The 15,342-nt window shown below is 40.4% G+C and overlaps 1 protein-coding gene across 10 annotated transcripts in view; it reads left to right on the top strand.

The window, feature by feature from the left end:
• Positions 1-1,031: 1,031 nt before the first annotated feature.
• LOC140907213 (poly(rC)-binding protein 3-like) overlaps positions 1,032-15,342 on the top strand; it is a 713,049-nt gene continuing 698,738 nt past the window's right edge. For 9 of the 10 annotated variants that reach the window (XM_073332635.1, XM_073332633.1, XM_073332636.1 and 6 more), the window contains exon 1: positions 1,032-1,461. The gene's annotated coding sequence lies outside the window, so the exon portion shown is untranslated. Of the gene's footprint in view, positions 1,462-7,895; positions 7,966-15,342 lie in introns of all 10 variants that reach the window. The other variant, XM_073332618.1, reaches the window with a different exon arrangement.

The raw sequence follows: 15,342 nt of genomic DNA, 5'->3' as shown, positions 1-15,342 counted from the left end.
TGACAGTGACCTTGGGGGTTCTTTGCCTTCCTCTGCAGTGTGTGGGCACAGGTCACTTGCCAGGATTCTCCAGGTATATCACAATCATTTCCCTACCATTGTAGTGGGCCTCATGCACTGCTGCACCGTGGTGCCTCCTGTTCTCTGCTTGTGGCACATAGTAATTTAGTCTCCTGTGGGCTATTTAGTCTAATGTTGGTTGTTGGGTTGAGTGTGCAGCTGCTGGTGGTGTTGGTGACCTGTGATATACAGGAGCTCAGACTAGATAATCTATTGGTCCCTTCTGGCCTAAAATTCGGTGACCCTACGACCTTTCCATTTCATAGGCCAGGTTGTCCTCTCACCCCCAGCAATTCAGCAGTGGCTCTATGGAAACAAGTGAAGTGACACCCTCTCAGTGCTTCCAAGCCTGAGACGTGGACACGCCAATAACCCCCACACATCTGAAACCTGGCACCACTCTCTGGCTAGGCTTTCCTGGGGTCAGCCTCCAGCGCTCAAAGCAAAGCCCTGGCCTTTGGGAGGCTGTGTCATCACCCTGGTAGGTCAGCCCCCAAAGCAGGGGGGGCTAGCCCTTCTCCTGTGCAAGAGCGGGCGGGCCGGCTGCCTGAGCCCGAAACCAACTACAGGAAGCAGAGACTGGGACCCCCTCACGTCCCCCTCCTCATTCCATCACCCCTTCTCTCCCCACGCCCCTTAGATCCCTTCCCTTACCGCCCAGCCCCAGCCCCCTCTGCCCGCCAGCCAGGGCCCGGCCCCGCGGCCCCACCCCGGCGGGGCAGGGCAACGCCCCCTCCCGCTGGTGCATCGCGGCCCGCCTGGGCGAGGGGCCAGGGCTGCCAGCGAAGCTCGGCCAGCTCAGCAGCAGCGGCGGCGGCGGAGCCTGGGGAAGGAGCCAGCGAGCGCGCCTGAGCGCGGGCGCGCGGGCGCGGGAAGGGGGCCGGCGAGAGCGGCGGCAGGAGGAGCAGCGGCTGGGCTGCAAAGCCACAGCGAGCTGCGGGAGCCCGGGGAGCGCAGCGGCAGCGGCAGCGGCAGCAGCAGCAGCAGCAGCAGGGATATAAGCCACCGCGAGCCGCCTTAACGCCGCCCCGCAAAGCCGCCCGCCCGCCCGGGAAATACACCCAGCAGCAGCCACCCAGCGAGAGGCGCTGGGAAAGCAACAAGCAAGCGCCCACCTCGCCGGGAGCCTTCCCCCCAGCACCGACGCTCGAGCTCGATTTGGCATCTGATTGTTTTTTTCTCTTCCCACCCCTCCTCCCCCTTGGGGGTTCTCCCTTTTCCTGCCAGACTGACTCGCACCCTCTCGATAATTTATCCCCCCTTCGTTTTTTTTTCTCTACTCTTCTCCCTGCTTCCAAACTCTGTGCCTGTGTGTTTTAATAACATCACAACCTCTGTTTAAAACAAACCAACCAACCAAAACCCTTCCTCCTCTGACCCCATCCAACACCCCTTGTTAAGGTGAGTTGTGTCTTTTCATCACTTTTCCCCCTTGTGTGTTATTTCCTCCACCCCCCACTCGGGCAGCTTTAGGGAGAAGGGCGGGTGGATTTCAGGGGGATCCCAGCATGTTTGCAACGCCTTTATTTTCCCTTCTGCAGCCTCAGCATCATTCCGCCTTGCTCCTTTATCCCAGGGATGTAGCCGGCTGATGAAAGTGGGGAGCTACTCTTCCTTTGCCCTGCATGCTTGGGAGCAACTGCAACAGCAGCAGCACAAAGCTTCCCCTCTCGCCCCCCCCCCTTCTGTTTGTTTCTTTCTTTTTGCTTGGTTTCTGGTTTTGAGCAATTCTCAGGGGACTTACAAAGACTTGCATGTGAGGTGAGGGAGAGCGAGCGTATGTGTGTGCTGGGAGGGTGCATTTGTACTTGTGTTTATGGGATGAGCGATACAGCTTCCAAACAGCCACGGTATACAGGGAGAGGGGGACAGCAGAGATTGTTGATGGAGAAATTGATGAGGGCTGCAGGAAGGCTGCACAGCTCTTGAAATGTTCGCTCCTTGTGCTCCAGGACACCTCCTCTTAAATCATAACTGGCACCTTAATAGTGATGGCTCCCACTCTTCGGCTGGCGTCTCAGTGGAGTAGTGAAGAGAGGAAAAACTTTAGTGCTACCTCATTGTTAGTGTTTTGTTCTAGCAGTGTAAAATTTTAATCCTGCAGGGATGTATGGTGAAAATAGGACTGCAATCCAGAATAAACGGATCGTTGGGTGTCACATGCTCGTTTTCAGTTACAAAACAGATACAGAGCGTTATTACTTTTGTCAGCTATTAGAAGTATTGCAGCCAGGTTTACTTTCCAATTGCGAAGTTGTATTAGACTGTTTTCTTCAGCTGTTCAGTTGACTGTTCCTATAAGAGCATTGAAAACAGACACTTATTTCTGCAGTAAAATAGCCTATCTTAAATGTCTTGGGAAACAACTTTTTTTTTTTTTGTTCCGGTTGTTGGTTTTTGTTTTTGGGGGGTTTTTTTTAGTGGCTATCAAGTAACATATCTGTCCCAAGGAATTTTTACAGTTTTTGTGTGCCTTCAGCTATTTTACCTAGGTGTTTGAATTGGAGTAGTGTAGACTTTAGCTGCATTTTGATAAGGTGTTAAATCATAACTTGCAGAGATGCTATTTGTAAGGTGCCATTCAAAACAAAGCAAAATAACAACCCCCTAGCTCTTCTCCATAGACTTTTCACAGTGGTATTTGTATCAAAAATAGCATGCTGTTTCCTTAAAGAACTGGTAACATTTAAAAAAAACAAAACAAACTGGGCATATCATGATAAACAGCTTAAATATTCATAGTTCAAATACTGTTATATTAAATTTTCTGATGTGTAAAACTATGAATTTGCATAGAAGATCAAATAGGTCTACTTTACATTAAAATGCATTTTGTTTGGACATTTTAAAAACATATTGAATCATTTTTGCATCTCAAAGTTTAGACGTGAACTAAAAAGATTGCTACTACCTGTAGTTAGAGGCCTTCATAGTATGGATTTTTATAATGAGTGCAATACTTCTTGTTTTGATGGCAGTAGAATACATGTATCGTACCTGTCTAGTACATGTAATTTTAAAATAACCTATCTTTCCACATGCTATATATGGATGATGTTCAGCAAAAATGATCAGTCATGGAAGTATTTTTGTTATGCTAATAAGAAGACATCTTTGATCATTTCTTTTTCTTGTTAGCCTAATTAAAATATTTTACACAAGTTTGCTTTGGGGTTTTTGGCCACAAATGTCAAGTTGTAGTGAAGAGAGTGTATGGCTATGTCTTTGGTTGATTGTGTCATTCTTAATGTCCATGATAGCGTGGGGAAAAGTAAAATACTGAAGTGCTTTGTATAGGAGGTATTCAATGGTGTGAGAAAAAGAGGAAAACCAGAGAAGTGCATAAACAGTTACAAAATAAAGCACACAATATTAGAAGTATACATGGAAGCTTGTAAACAGCTCTGTTGCTAAACTCCAATTACTGTTTAAACACAGTATTTATGGTGAATCTCTATTCAATATCATGCTAGTTTTAGTTTTGTAGATTTTGTGTTGTTAAAATCACATATGGCCCAGGGCACTTGCTCCTTTGCTATAAAAGCCCTGCCTAATGGCTTGATCCTGAGAAGTCTAGAATACCTACAGCTCTCCTTGAAGTTACTGGAATTTGCAAGAGCTCGATACCTTTAAGGATCAGGCATTTTGTCTTCTCAAGAGTTAGGATTTATCCAAAAGATAAAATTGTCAAGGTCTTTAATGAATCACTTCATTCAGATTTTATGCAGAGCGACATACATAATCAAGGTGTATTTGAATATGTTTGTTCTATCACAAGAAAACTAGTGTGTCACTGGACATGAAATTTTAGTATGGTTAATCTCAGACGTTTTTAAATTCTTCAGTCATTTGTAAAATAGAAAGTGTTCACTAGTTAAATCTATTTTGTATATTGCTGTAGTTAGTTCATTATTACTATGGGCAAGGCATTTAAGAAAAAATATATAATTTAATGTATGAAAATGCAGAGGAAGGACTGAGTTAATCTGTCTCCATATCATAACAGACTTGAAAAAGAGTGATGTCTTCAGTTGTATATGGAAACCATTTTTTTACCAACTCAGTTTGGATGTAGTGTCCATCCATTTGGCTGTCACTTTTTAAAACCTAAGAAGTAGGGTTAATTTAGGGCCCAATCCTGCTCCCATTGAAGATTTTCCCATTGACTGCAATGATAACAGGCTTAGGCTCTCACAAATTGTTCAGTGAAGTGGTACCTTATGGTGAAGCTTTCTTTTAATTTATTGTTTGAGGATTGGGTAAAACGTGGATTTATTTACCTATCAAGTTTTTTGTTACTTGTAAAACATGCCCATTAAAATCCTAAACTACTGTTAAGTGAACTAATAGGAATAGTTATGGAATTTAGAAGTCTGGCTAACTTTGTAGGACTTGTTGTTACAAAAATAAGGTGGGGTTGTTCTCTGTTGTCATCTAACTAAAATGATTTTCTTGTAATTTTTGTGCGTCATTGTTTTTCTACAGGTTCTATCTGAAGTTGTATTTAGACGTTCTATTCTTTAACATATTTCCATTACTGAAGAACATGAATGTTCTGTTTGTATCTTAAACTACAGCTACTTTTGTCAGTTTCAGTAGACTTTAATACAATACTTGGTTCTTCCTTACGGGGAAAATTTGTCATAAAATTTAAACTTTTTTATAAAGAAAATTATATTAATTGTGTACTCCCTTGCATTTTTTGCATTGGAAATTAGCAAAGTTTTGTGTTGGAGCCATGCAGTTTATAATTAGAATAAAATGTTTCAAAATAGTAGTGTGATACATATGAAAATTGCTTAACACATTTTCCCCTACAGTATCACACTTTGTTGCTAGTTTAGAATGGTAATATATGTATGTCTCACTCTGAACGCACACTTGTAATTTAAAAAAAAAGATGTTAAAATGCATCAGATTATTTTATACAAAATTGTCAGTTTACTTCTTAAAATTTTGTCTATTAGGAATAATATTTTAGTAATAAATGACATTTTTCTGCCATATATGCTTACACAAAGAGGATAATGAGTGCTTAGCTTCAGGGAATTGTATGTAGCCCTGTTGAAATATCAAGCTCTGAACTGGGCTAGTTAGATTCCCAGTGCTGTGGGTGAACTTGAGTGAATGGCAATAGTGACAAGTTTATGTACCTAGACATCAGTGAAAGGGACTGACTGCCTCTTGGGGAAAACAACATATCAGAGGAAGGGTGTTTGAGCAGCATTATGCTGTAGGGCTAAAAACACCAAGTGGTTGTCTCACGTTCAACATTATTGAGGGTCCTCTGTTTCAAAGACAGTGTTCATAATGATCTGTTTAGTTCTTCTTTGGATTATAATAGATCTGGAGATTTAAAAAGAAGTTCATAGTAGTACCAAACAGCTTCTCTATTGGGAAGCATATATAGGTGGTCAGTGGAAAAATAACTGATTATATTATTATTAATACACCTATCTGACACTTTTTAAATTACTTACATATTCAATACATTTATATACAGCTTATATCTCCTGTTCACTTATGTAGGTTTGAGTTGGCACAGTTTATGGGGGGAGCGTATGCAGGGCGGGAGGGAAGCAGAAGAAACATTAGCATTAAATTTTCAAAATATTAGAATGAAGCCAAAAGAGCCAAAGACATTAATAACTACAGAGCCAGTGGTAAACTGGGTTGTAAAGTGTATGAGATTTCAAACAATTTAAACCTTTTTGACAGTAGACAAACATTTACAGTGAAGAAACCTGAATTCATAGTGAATACACTTTCTTTCCATAGGAGATTTTAAATAAATATATTTTAAATATATTAAATATATAATACCGCAGTTATGCCTTGAGTTGCTCACAGAGTATGTGGAGATATTAATCTTTGATCATGCATGTAAGTACTAAAAATTATTTAAATACTGTGATCAAATGGAAAAATATATATTTGATAAATGTCGTATTGCCTGCAAGTGTAAGATAAACTCTGGTTTTTGTTTTTTTATACCAAACCGCATTTAATTGCTCTTTCTAATTTCACTAAAGAAGAAGAATAAAAAGTACATATCTTATTTTGTTAATTTTGGCTGTGTTTTTTCTTTATGTTCCTCTAAATAAAATGTTTAATTACTTTATAATGAAACTTTTTAATAGGCAATTGATTTATGATGAAAACTCAGCCCTTTTGACAGTTGTTGTTTCTAAAATTCCGAATGGTAGTATTTTACTTTATGTAAATACTTTCTTCAGTCACATTCCTCATACAGATAATATTCAACATCCTTTCGATCTCAGTGAGACTTTACATGCAGGTGAATATGCTATTATAATTAGTTACCTGGAGCTCCAGCAATGATGCTTTTTGTTTGCATTTGTCATATAAACATTTTAAGCAAATAAGAGAAGTTGAATTATGTAAACTCCCATAAAATTAAATAACCTGTCAATGCCTGGTTCCCTTATCATTCATACCATTTGCCAGGAGTCTTTTCATATGGGCTCAGATCAGCATAAAATACATCTACATCCTGCCTTAGCAATCAGATCGCAATATCCTCGGTTCCCACTGGCTGCTCCAGGAGTCTAGAGAGTGCTACATCCAGCATTCAGTGGCCACAGGAGGCTGAAGAGAGGGAGAGAAGAGGAAAACTAATAGGGTCTGAGTTGGCCTGTGAAGATCTTACGGGGGAAAAAATCTACCTTCATAATGCAAAAGCCAGTGTCTGGCCATGGAAGCTATGTATTTTGGCCTGAAGAGTATTTATTACTATGTATCACGTAAAATCCCAACTGCCTAGTGGTGACAAAGAATCCTAGCACAAAAATTATTTAATCTTATACGTGCTATAATGTGAGTATAAAAGAAGAAGGGTACACCTGTATAACTTACATTTAGATTGCTGTATATGGGATATGAATGGTTTTCTGTCCTGGTACAGTGTATTAGTCCATTTCATTTGCTTACCTTTTGAAAATGCAAATAAATTTTAAGGAAACAGCAAAAACTAGGACATTCAGAGTTAAGTCTGATGCACAATTCCTAAACTCCTCCATGAAAGAGATGTGGGCTGATCACAGACCTGGGAGCTCTGTGGTATTGGGCAAAGTTTTTGTACGCTGCATTCTGTATCTGTGAAATGGGACAGTACCATTGGTTTGGACTGAATTCTGCACCTCTTATTCACATGAGTAGTCCCATTGACTTCAGTGGGTCTACTTGTCTGAGAGAGGGATTCAGGATCAGGGCCTGGATTTGTGAAGTAGTTCCAATGTGAAAAATGCAAAGCATTATTATTGTTATTATTATCCCACTGAACCATATATTACATGATATATGATCATGCCCCTGGCATTCTGCCGCATACTCGACCTAATTTTTTTGGCAACATCTCTTGATTTCTGCAGCATACGAGTGCTGAGTTCTGTAGCAGTGTGAAATACATTGAAGGCCTTTTTCAAAAACTAAAGTCTAAATAAAGAAAACCGTGATGACATTTTAAATATATCACTTGTAAATTATAACATGGATTTGGGGGTTTAGTGAGTTTATATTTTCTGAGTGTTTATTTCCATTTATGTGCATGAAAATATATCTTCCATTTATTCTCTCTCTTTTGTGTTCTTATGCATATTTTCACTAAAGCCATAAAAATACTGTGTAAATCCAGAAGCAGATACTCGCTGCGTTACAGCATTTTCCGTCTTCAGAGATGTTACAGGCATTAACTAATTAGCCATCATAACAATCCTTTGGGTTTTGTGACAGAGACAAAATACTGAACAACAGCAGCAGTAAAATGAGAGAGACTAGGGCAGATGATTTATTTTCTCTCCATTTTCTCCCCATAGTGATTTCTTTGGGATGACGACAGTAGAGTAGAGAATTTCCATGTGGATTTGGAAGCTTCCACTTCATCGGGTTAGTTTACTTAAGACTCCTTACTCTTTCTGTGTGGGGAGCACTGTTTTGATTGTCACTTTGTGGGGGAGTGATTGGTGTGATTCCCTTGCCTGCAGTCTAAGAGAGCCTGCAAAGGAAACAATTTTGTGATTCCATGACCATAGGTGAAGTCCACAGTGCCATATGTATAAGATCACCCACTTTTCTGAGATCTCCCTAATGCACATTAGAAAGGCACAATGGGGTTATATCTTCAGGACCAAATTTTTCAAGCCACTTCTAAACTTGTGTATGTAGTTTTGGTGTACAGTCATTTGCAACCCTCAACCCGCTTTCTATTGTATGAGCACTTATATATTCAAATTGGATAGTTAGACTAGTTGTTAGTAAATCAAATGGATCTGAGGGAAGGATTTGTCAAAATAGGGGGGAAAGCATCTTTGCAAATGTAAGGAAGGAAGCAAGTAGAGATGATTAAAGATAGGTAAGAGGGATTGAATGAGAGTGAGGGAGAAGGGGAACCCAAGATAGATTGAGATGTTAGAGGCAGAAATACAAGGGTAGCCTCAGAGTCGGAGGCTGGCATGAAGAAGGAGAGAGTGGAACTAGCGGGAGGAAGAAGAGGAGAGGGAGACAAGGCAAAATGGTTCCTGCTGGATTAGAGTTAATTTTGTTGTTTAAAATATTGGCAAGATTCTGGTTCAGAAACATACAGCGAAGGAGTGAGTTGGGAAAAGAAGGTGAACTCAGTAAGGTGAAATTGAGGAAGAGTTACGTGATACAGGTTTTATAACAAGCAATGTTTAAAATATTACCTACAAATAAAATATTTTAAAAGAATGTTATTGAGGCTACAAAGGCAAGCACTCAAACTTTAGGAAATGTCAATATTTAGGTAGCTCATGCAACCTTAATTCAGCCCCCTTGTGCATATGCATTATGATACAGTCTTTAATTACAAGATTACCTAAAATTTTTTTCCACAGGATCCCTGCAACAGACACAGGGTTCTAAAGGTTTTAGGAAAACACTATCTCTTACAGCCAGATGCTCAATGCCTCATGACATTTGTAGAGGAGAGCAGGGCCTGCCACTTTCAGCTTACTTTGCCTTATTGGATCATGAATAACAAAGCACTGTGCTCAGCAATCCTACTGGTAGCTCAGCGCTTCTCTCTCACAACCTTCATCCATGTCTCTGCAGGGCTGAGCCTTACTGCGTTTCACAGTGATTTGTACTGTTTTTAAAAGCAAACATTTAGGATCCCAAAATAAAACGTCTCTCTTTAACTTCTTGCCTCATAATGGTATTCACAGTTTATTATATGCGCATACACATTTTAACTTTTAACAGTGAAGATACCATATATTTCAAGATCTAATATATACAGTAAAAATGCAAATAAAATATCTTGGGGGACAAGATTTAAAATATTTAAAAGTTAAAAGATTTAAAAGTTCCAGAGAGAGATCTTCACAGTGGTCTTGACTTCTATGCTTTTTATATTTGCTAGGGGAGATTCATGCTGCGCACATACATGCATGCCACAAATAAAAAAAGTGGAAACAGAACAGCTGTGTTTTCCCAGAACAGGAAGGAATAAGCTGCTGGGAGACCCCATAGGGCTTGTCTAGACTAAGGTAAAAGATGTATTTTTAAAACATGTTAACTGACATGATTACATAAAATATTTTAGAACTCTAATGTAGACTTGACAAGTTGTATGTTAGTTGATACACCTGGTCTTCACCTTGACCAGTTAACACATTTTAGGGATTTTAGAGCTTTGAGCTAACATCTTGTAAAACTACACATCTTTTTCTCCGATTTAGACATACTCGCAGAGGGTTGTATCCTCCTTGCATGATGTTAGAGCACTGCTCTTGTGGGGGACTCCTGTGTTGCTATGGAGGGTGGTTTTAGTATTAGGGGGAGGTAGAATTAGATGCTGAGGAGCTCTGCTCCTGTACCTGCTTCATGGCATGTGGGAGGAGATTCCATATGTCAGTCCTGACTCCCATGGAGTTCTTCTGTACAAGGCCCTTTACTCAGGTCTGTCTTTGGGGACAGGATTTTCACTCAGGCACATAACAGCATTCTACAGAAAAAAGTGTTAAGTTCTCTAGTGTTTATGAAAACAAATTTTTGCTTAGATTATCTTTAGTTCCTCATATATAATAATCCTATGTATTTCTGATATTCTTAGCAAGATGGAGATAATCTTTGTGTATAGTTTGAATCAATTTTGTTTCTGCACTGGATTTAAATTTTAATTGGTGGAAGCTGGTACTTTAATATTTAAACAGTTTAAAGATTCCAAACGTAAGTATAAAAATGGCCAGTTAACTATCTAACGCTGAGCAAAATAATTTCCCATACAACTGTAATCAAGTTTGGAAACCTTTAAATTGATCTTAGAATTTGATATATTAAGGTCTCAATTTTGGAGTTATTTACTAACTTAAATATGTTGGGTTTTTTTGAGTATCATCAGTATAAGTGAAAAATAAAACAAAAAACCTTTCAATGTTGCAGCAATTTAACTGAATTTGCATTATTTTGAAAAATGAAGGTAACTAGTACATAATATTCTCAACCTGCTTTTGTATTTTTTAAAAGAAGCTCACAGACAAGTCACACTTTTGAGGCTTTTACATTGATTGAAACTTTAAAGTGATTGCACCTATGCAAGAAATATTTTAACCATAGGTTAATGCATAGGTGCTGGAACTGCGGGACGCTGCTGCGTCCCCTGGCTTGAAGTGGTTTCCGTCATATACAGTACAGGGTTTACAGTTTGGTTCAATGGCTCTCATCACCCCCACTATAAAAATTGTTCTAGCACCCCTGAGGATGGTGATTAGGTTGATTTCATGAGGATGGTGATTAGGTTGATGTGACTTTTGGTGCTTTGATCAGATTCAAGAATCTATAAACCAAAAAAGAATGATATGTTAGACAATACTGCATTATGCAGGTAAATTATGTGATACAGCATGGCCAGAGGGCAGCAGGAGAGTGGTTTTTTTTTTTTTGAGCAAAAAAGGTGTTTTTATTTGCATAACACACTTAAAAAGTAAAAATAGCAGCATATGCAATGTGTGACACAGCAACCAATCACAATTGTTTTCGCATTAGCTTCAGGGGAGGGAAGTGTTCAAGCTTGCCTGGGCCCAGGGCAGGGGGCTTCCTCGACTCTCGTGATCTTCCACCCTTCCGAGTTACCTGGTGGCCCAGAGTAAGGGGGCTTCATCGACTCTCAAGGTCTGCCACCCCCTCGAGTTACCTGGCGCCACGCCCAAGTGTCACCAACAATTCCCTCCTCCGAAAGCACCCAACAAGAGGGGCAGGCTGTGGGGTGGACAATCCGGGGGGGGGGGGCACGTGCACCCATGTGTGAAAGGACCCCTCTAAGGTGGTGTCCGCAGCAGCAATGGCTGGGGCTGGGGTCCCTTACTCTCTCCCCCGATCAAAGGGTCAAACAAAGGGAACCGGACAGGGACACCGAGCAGAGAACCTCAGACAGCACCCCCCGCTCCTCAAAAGCATCAAGGGAGTTGGTGGACGCCGCCCAGAGGAACTCCGCCCGGATACATGAACGGACCGAGGATCGGAAAACGGCCCCACAGTCAAGCAGGAGAGTGTTAGAAGGGAGCCTTATTCCCTGTAGAGGGAAGAAAGTTTGCTATAGATTAATTAAAGCACCTGAAGCCAATTAAAGCACCTGAAGCCAGTCACCTGATAAAACCCCCGCTTCAATCAGACAAGGGAAGGAGTTAAAGCAGAGTGGATTGGTGTTGGAGGAGAGAGCAGTTTGGAAAAGTTGAAGCAGAGTGGATTGGTGTTGGAGCAGAGAGTAGTTTGGAGGGAAGCAGCGGAGAGTCTGGAGAAGTGCTGCGGTGGGCTAAGATGACCAAGACCCTAGGTAAAGGGACATCTGGTTTGTGCAGAGGGAGGGCAGGAAGCCCCACAAGCTGAAGGGCAGGAGAGGGAAGTAGCTCAGGGGAAGGAACCGCTAGTTCAAGCGGTTTACTGCTATCCCTAGGGCCCCTGGGCTGGGACCCAGAGTAGAGGACGGGCCCAGGTCCCTCCCTCTCCACTCCTCTCCTTTAGGACACTAGTGGGGCAGTTAATACCCCGGTTCAGGGGCGAGAAACGGTGCCCTGAACCCTCCCCAAGAAGAGAAAGCGCGAGACCCATCAAAGTAGTGCCAGCAATTTGCCACAATTAATATTTAACGAATGTGGACTTTTATGTGTTGTACTAAAAAATCTAACATGAGAGGCATGTAAATTCTATTAATAAATAATACAAAATCTAATACTTTTCATAAAACCTGTTTGGCCTTGTAATCACAAGATAAAAAGATATACTTTTATCATGTGTTAGGTAATACGTGAATACGTAATAATTGAAATGCAGTAAAATCCTATTGTGGACAAGGCAGTTGTCGTTTTAACATGTTAGTAGGTCAAGGTACAGGCTTGAGGAGAGTCTAGTGTTTACGTGGACCTGCTAACACATGTTAAAACTACAGCTGCCTTAGCCACAGTAAGATTTTACCTTGTATTAGTTGCCGCAAGTTAGCTCGTATGGTAAAAATCCACCTTTTTTTCCTGGCATGGATGCAGCCTTTGTATGAGAGAAACAGTATACAACATTAAGGGCTCAATTCAACAGTTACATAAATGAATAAATTTACTCACATGAGTTGTCCCATTGAGTTTAATGGTCGTACTCATGTAAGCACAGTTACTTGTGTGCGCATTTGTAGGATTAAGCTCTAAGATTATAGGACCAGATCTTGTCCTGTACACCTGGGCCTGGAGGAGACGCTTTGTAAGTCGATCCCACCCCACTCATGAAGAACAAGGAGTCGTTGACATTCTTGGCACCCCTTTCCTAGAACTCCATGAATTCAAGGTCAGTGTGGGGCGAAGAATGTGATCTGGGTAGGCTGCAGGCAGGGAACATGCATCCCTATGCTGGGGAGGATTGGGTTCTGAAAGATGCTCATTGTCCTCCATTCAGCACTGCTAAGATTCCACAGAAAAGCCAATACAGCCTGGAGTTGAAGGGCACAGAGCAAGCATGGGATCTTTTACTGCAGCCCTATATGAACAAGCAGAGTGACTTTGATACAGCTGAAAAAAAGTACAGATAAGAGGTCATCTGGTAGCTGGAATTTTCAGTGAGGAACTTTCAGAAAAATTACAGATAATGTCTGATCTAGCTTTGGGACAGACAGTGCAGCTGGGACTAGAGCTGGTCAGAAAAAGGCTTGTCAAAAGTTGGTCCCTTTCTTTTTGTTGAAAACTTTTGAGTTTTGAAATGTTCTGACTTGTTGTAGAGCTGTCGAAAAACAGAATACACTTTTGTGAAAAATGTACTCTATTGTTTGAGGAAAAATTTTGAAAATCAATTTTTTTCAACAAGCTCTAGCTGGAATGGCAATCAGTGCATACATGGCATAGAAAATAGTTAAGGAAATTATTTAGATTTCCATTCTTTCATGGGGATTTAAACCACAATGATTAAAGTTATTTTTAAAACAATGAAAATTACCTCAATCGTGTAATCTAAAGCCTCATACTGAGCCTAATGTACATGCAGAGTCATATTTAATTCACACAGTGATGGTGTTGATGAGTGATTTAACAGTGTGATAGACTTATCTTTTAATTTTCTGACTTTAGTTAGCTCACATTAGTATTATTCAATACACCACATGCATTTTGATTTGTAACTTGCTAGTTTTTAACTTGTTTAATGTTTTGGTCTTGTGTGCCAAAAACAATTTATAAACCAGTTTGAAAGCTTCCTGAAAGGCTGCTCCAGATTGATTGGGGAAGTACAGTATGCCTTGTGATGGCAGCTTCTGAATCCCACTCCATTGACAATTTAGTTTCAGGAAGTCAGGCATTTTGTGCTCAAACAGCCTAGCACAAATTGTTTCACATGATCTGAAGACAGTGGAGTCTGTCCTGCTGGCAGCTTTCTTCCTGTTGGCCAGCAAAGAGATCAATGGGCTAAACAGTTAGGGTGGGATTTTCAAAGGGGCCTAAGATATTTGGATTCCCAGCTCCTATTGACTTTAAATAGGAGTTGGGACCCAGATCCTTGAAGGTATTTAGGCATCTAACTCCCATTAAAAGCTGGAGGATCTGGGCCTGGATCCTAACTCCCTCAGACCCCTAAGAAAAGCCCAGCTTCATCTTCTGTCTCTCTAGGTTTTTAAATGTGAATGGTTTAAACCTTCATTCAGACATACTATTGTTTTTAGTGCTCTTCGGCATGATTCTGCAAGATGCTGGCTCTTCATAACTCCCATTGCTGTCAATACAAATTAAGGATACTCAGCATGTTACAGATCTCAGCTACTTGCCGTCTGTCATTTTTTGATAATGCAATACTAGTTTGACATTTTATTATAGCTTTTGCCACATTTTGGATAGTGAGATGCCTGTCTAAATAGCTTATGTAAAACATGTTTTCTCTGCAAAATGAAAGTTTTTATTGTGAGCTAAAGATAAATTTGAAATGGGAAGGTCTGCAGGAAAGAGAATGGTGTTTCCATGTTCTACTTCCCAGGGCCTTTCGAGCGTGTCTTCTGACGCATCAAACTTTCATTGTACTTTAATTATTGATAGGAAGCAGTTTCTTACTAGCGTAGCACTTATGCATAGTGAAATCACTTTTCAGGAGAAATTATTTCAAGTATTTTTTGGATTGGATTCAGTTTTGCAAATTGCTTGTTTTTATAGTGCCCCATAAATTAAAGCACGAATGATAAGCAAGATCATTATGCTGCCATGAATCACTCCAGTCCTAATGGCCTAATGCACTAAGCTTTAATTAGTAATATTGTATTTTTAAAAGGACAGTGTTGTGAAGGAAATGTGAATGTGCCCTGTTTTATATCTGGCTTTCCCAGAAGATTTTAAATGGATTCCTGTTCTTGGTATGTCTTTAAATAATTGATATGGCCACTTCAAGGCCTTAGTAGAGAAACAGATTATTGGCTGCCAGTGACAAAATTTGGTTTTGGCATAATTTAGCAGAGACATGGTACTGCCTACTGTGCTTCTCTAATTAGAAAGTTTGCCTAAGGTGCTTATATCAGAAAGAGTGGGGAAACATAGTGCTGGCACAACCTGTCATAACAGAGTTATTCCTGCAAAACCTGATTTATACAAGATTGCTTCTTTTAACCCTTTCACACTTCTTCAGGAATTTTCATGTGTTCTTTCAGCAACTTTCATACAGACATTTTTTTATTGATTGTAATTTGTATCATAATATCCTGCATAAGAATCTTTTCCCCCCTCACAATGCCCACAACTTGTTAGTCAACAATAATAACTCTATTTTTAACTTTTGATTGAACTGCCAGAA

Source organism: Lepidochelys kempii, chromosome 2, assembly GCF_965140265.1.
Source record: "Lepidochelys kempii isolate rLepKem1 chromosome 2, rLepKem1.hap2, whole genome shotgun sequence".
Lineage (NCBI taxonomy): Eukaryota > Metazoa > Chordata > Testudines > Cheloniidae > Lepidochelys > Lepidochelys kempii.
The sequence above is the reverse complement of the archived record's forward strand: the minus strand, read 5'-3'. Positions and strand labels throughout refer to the sequence as shown.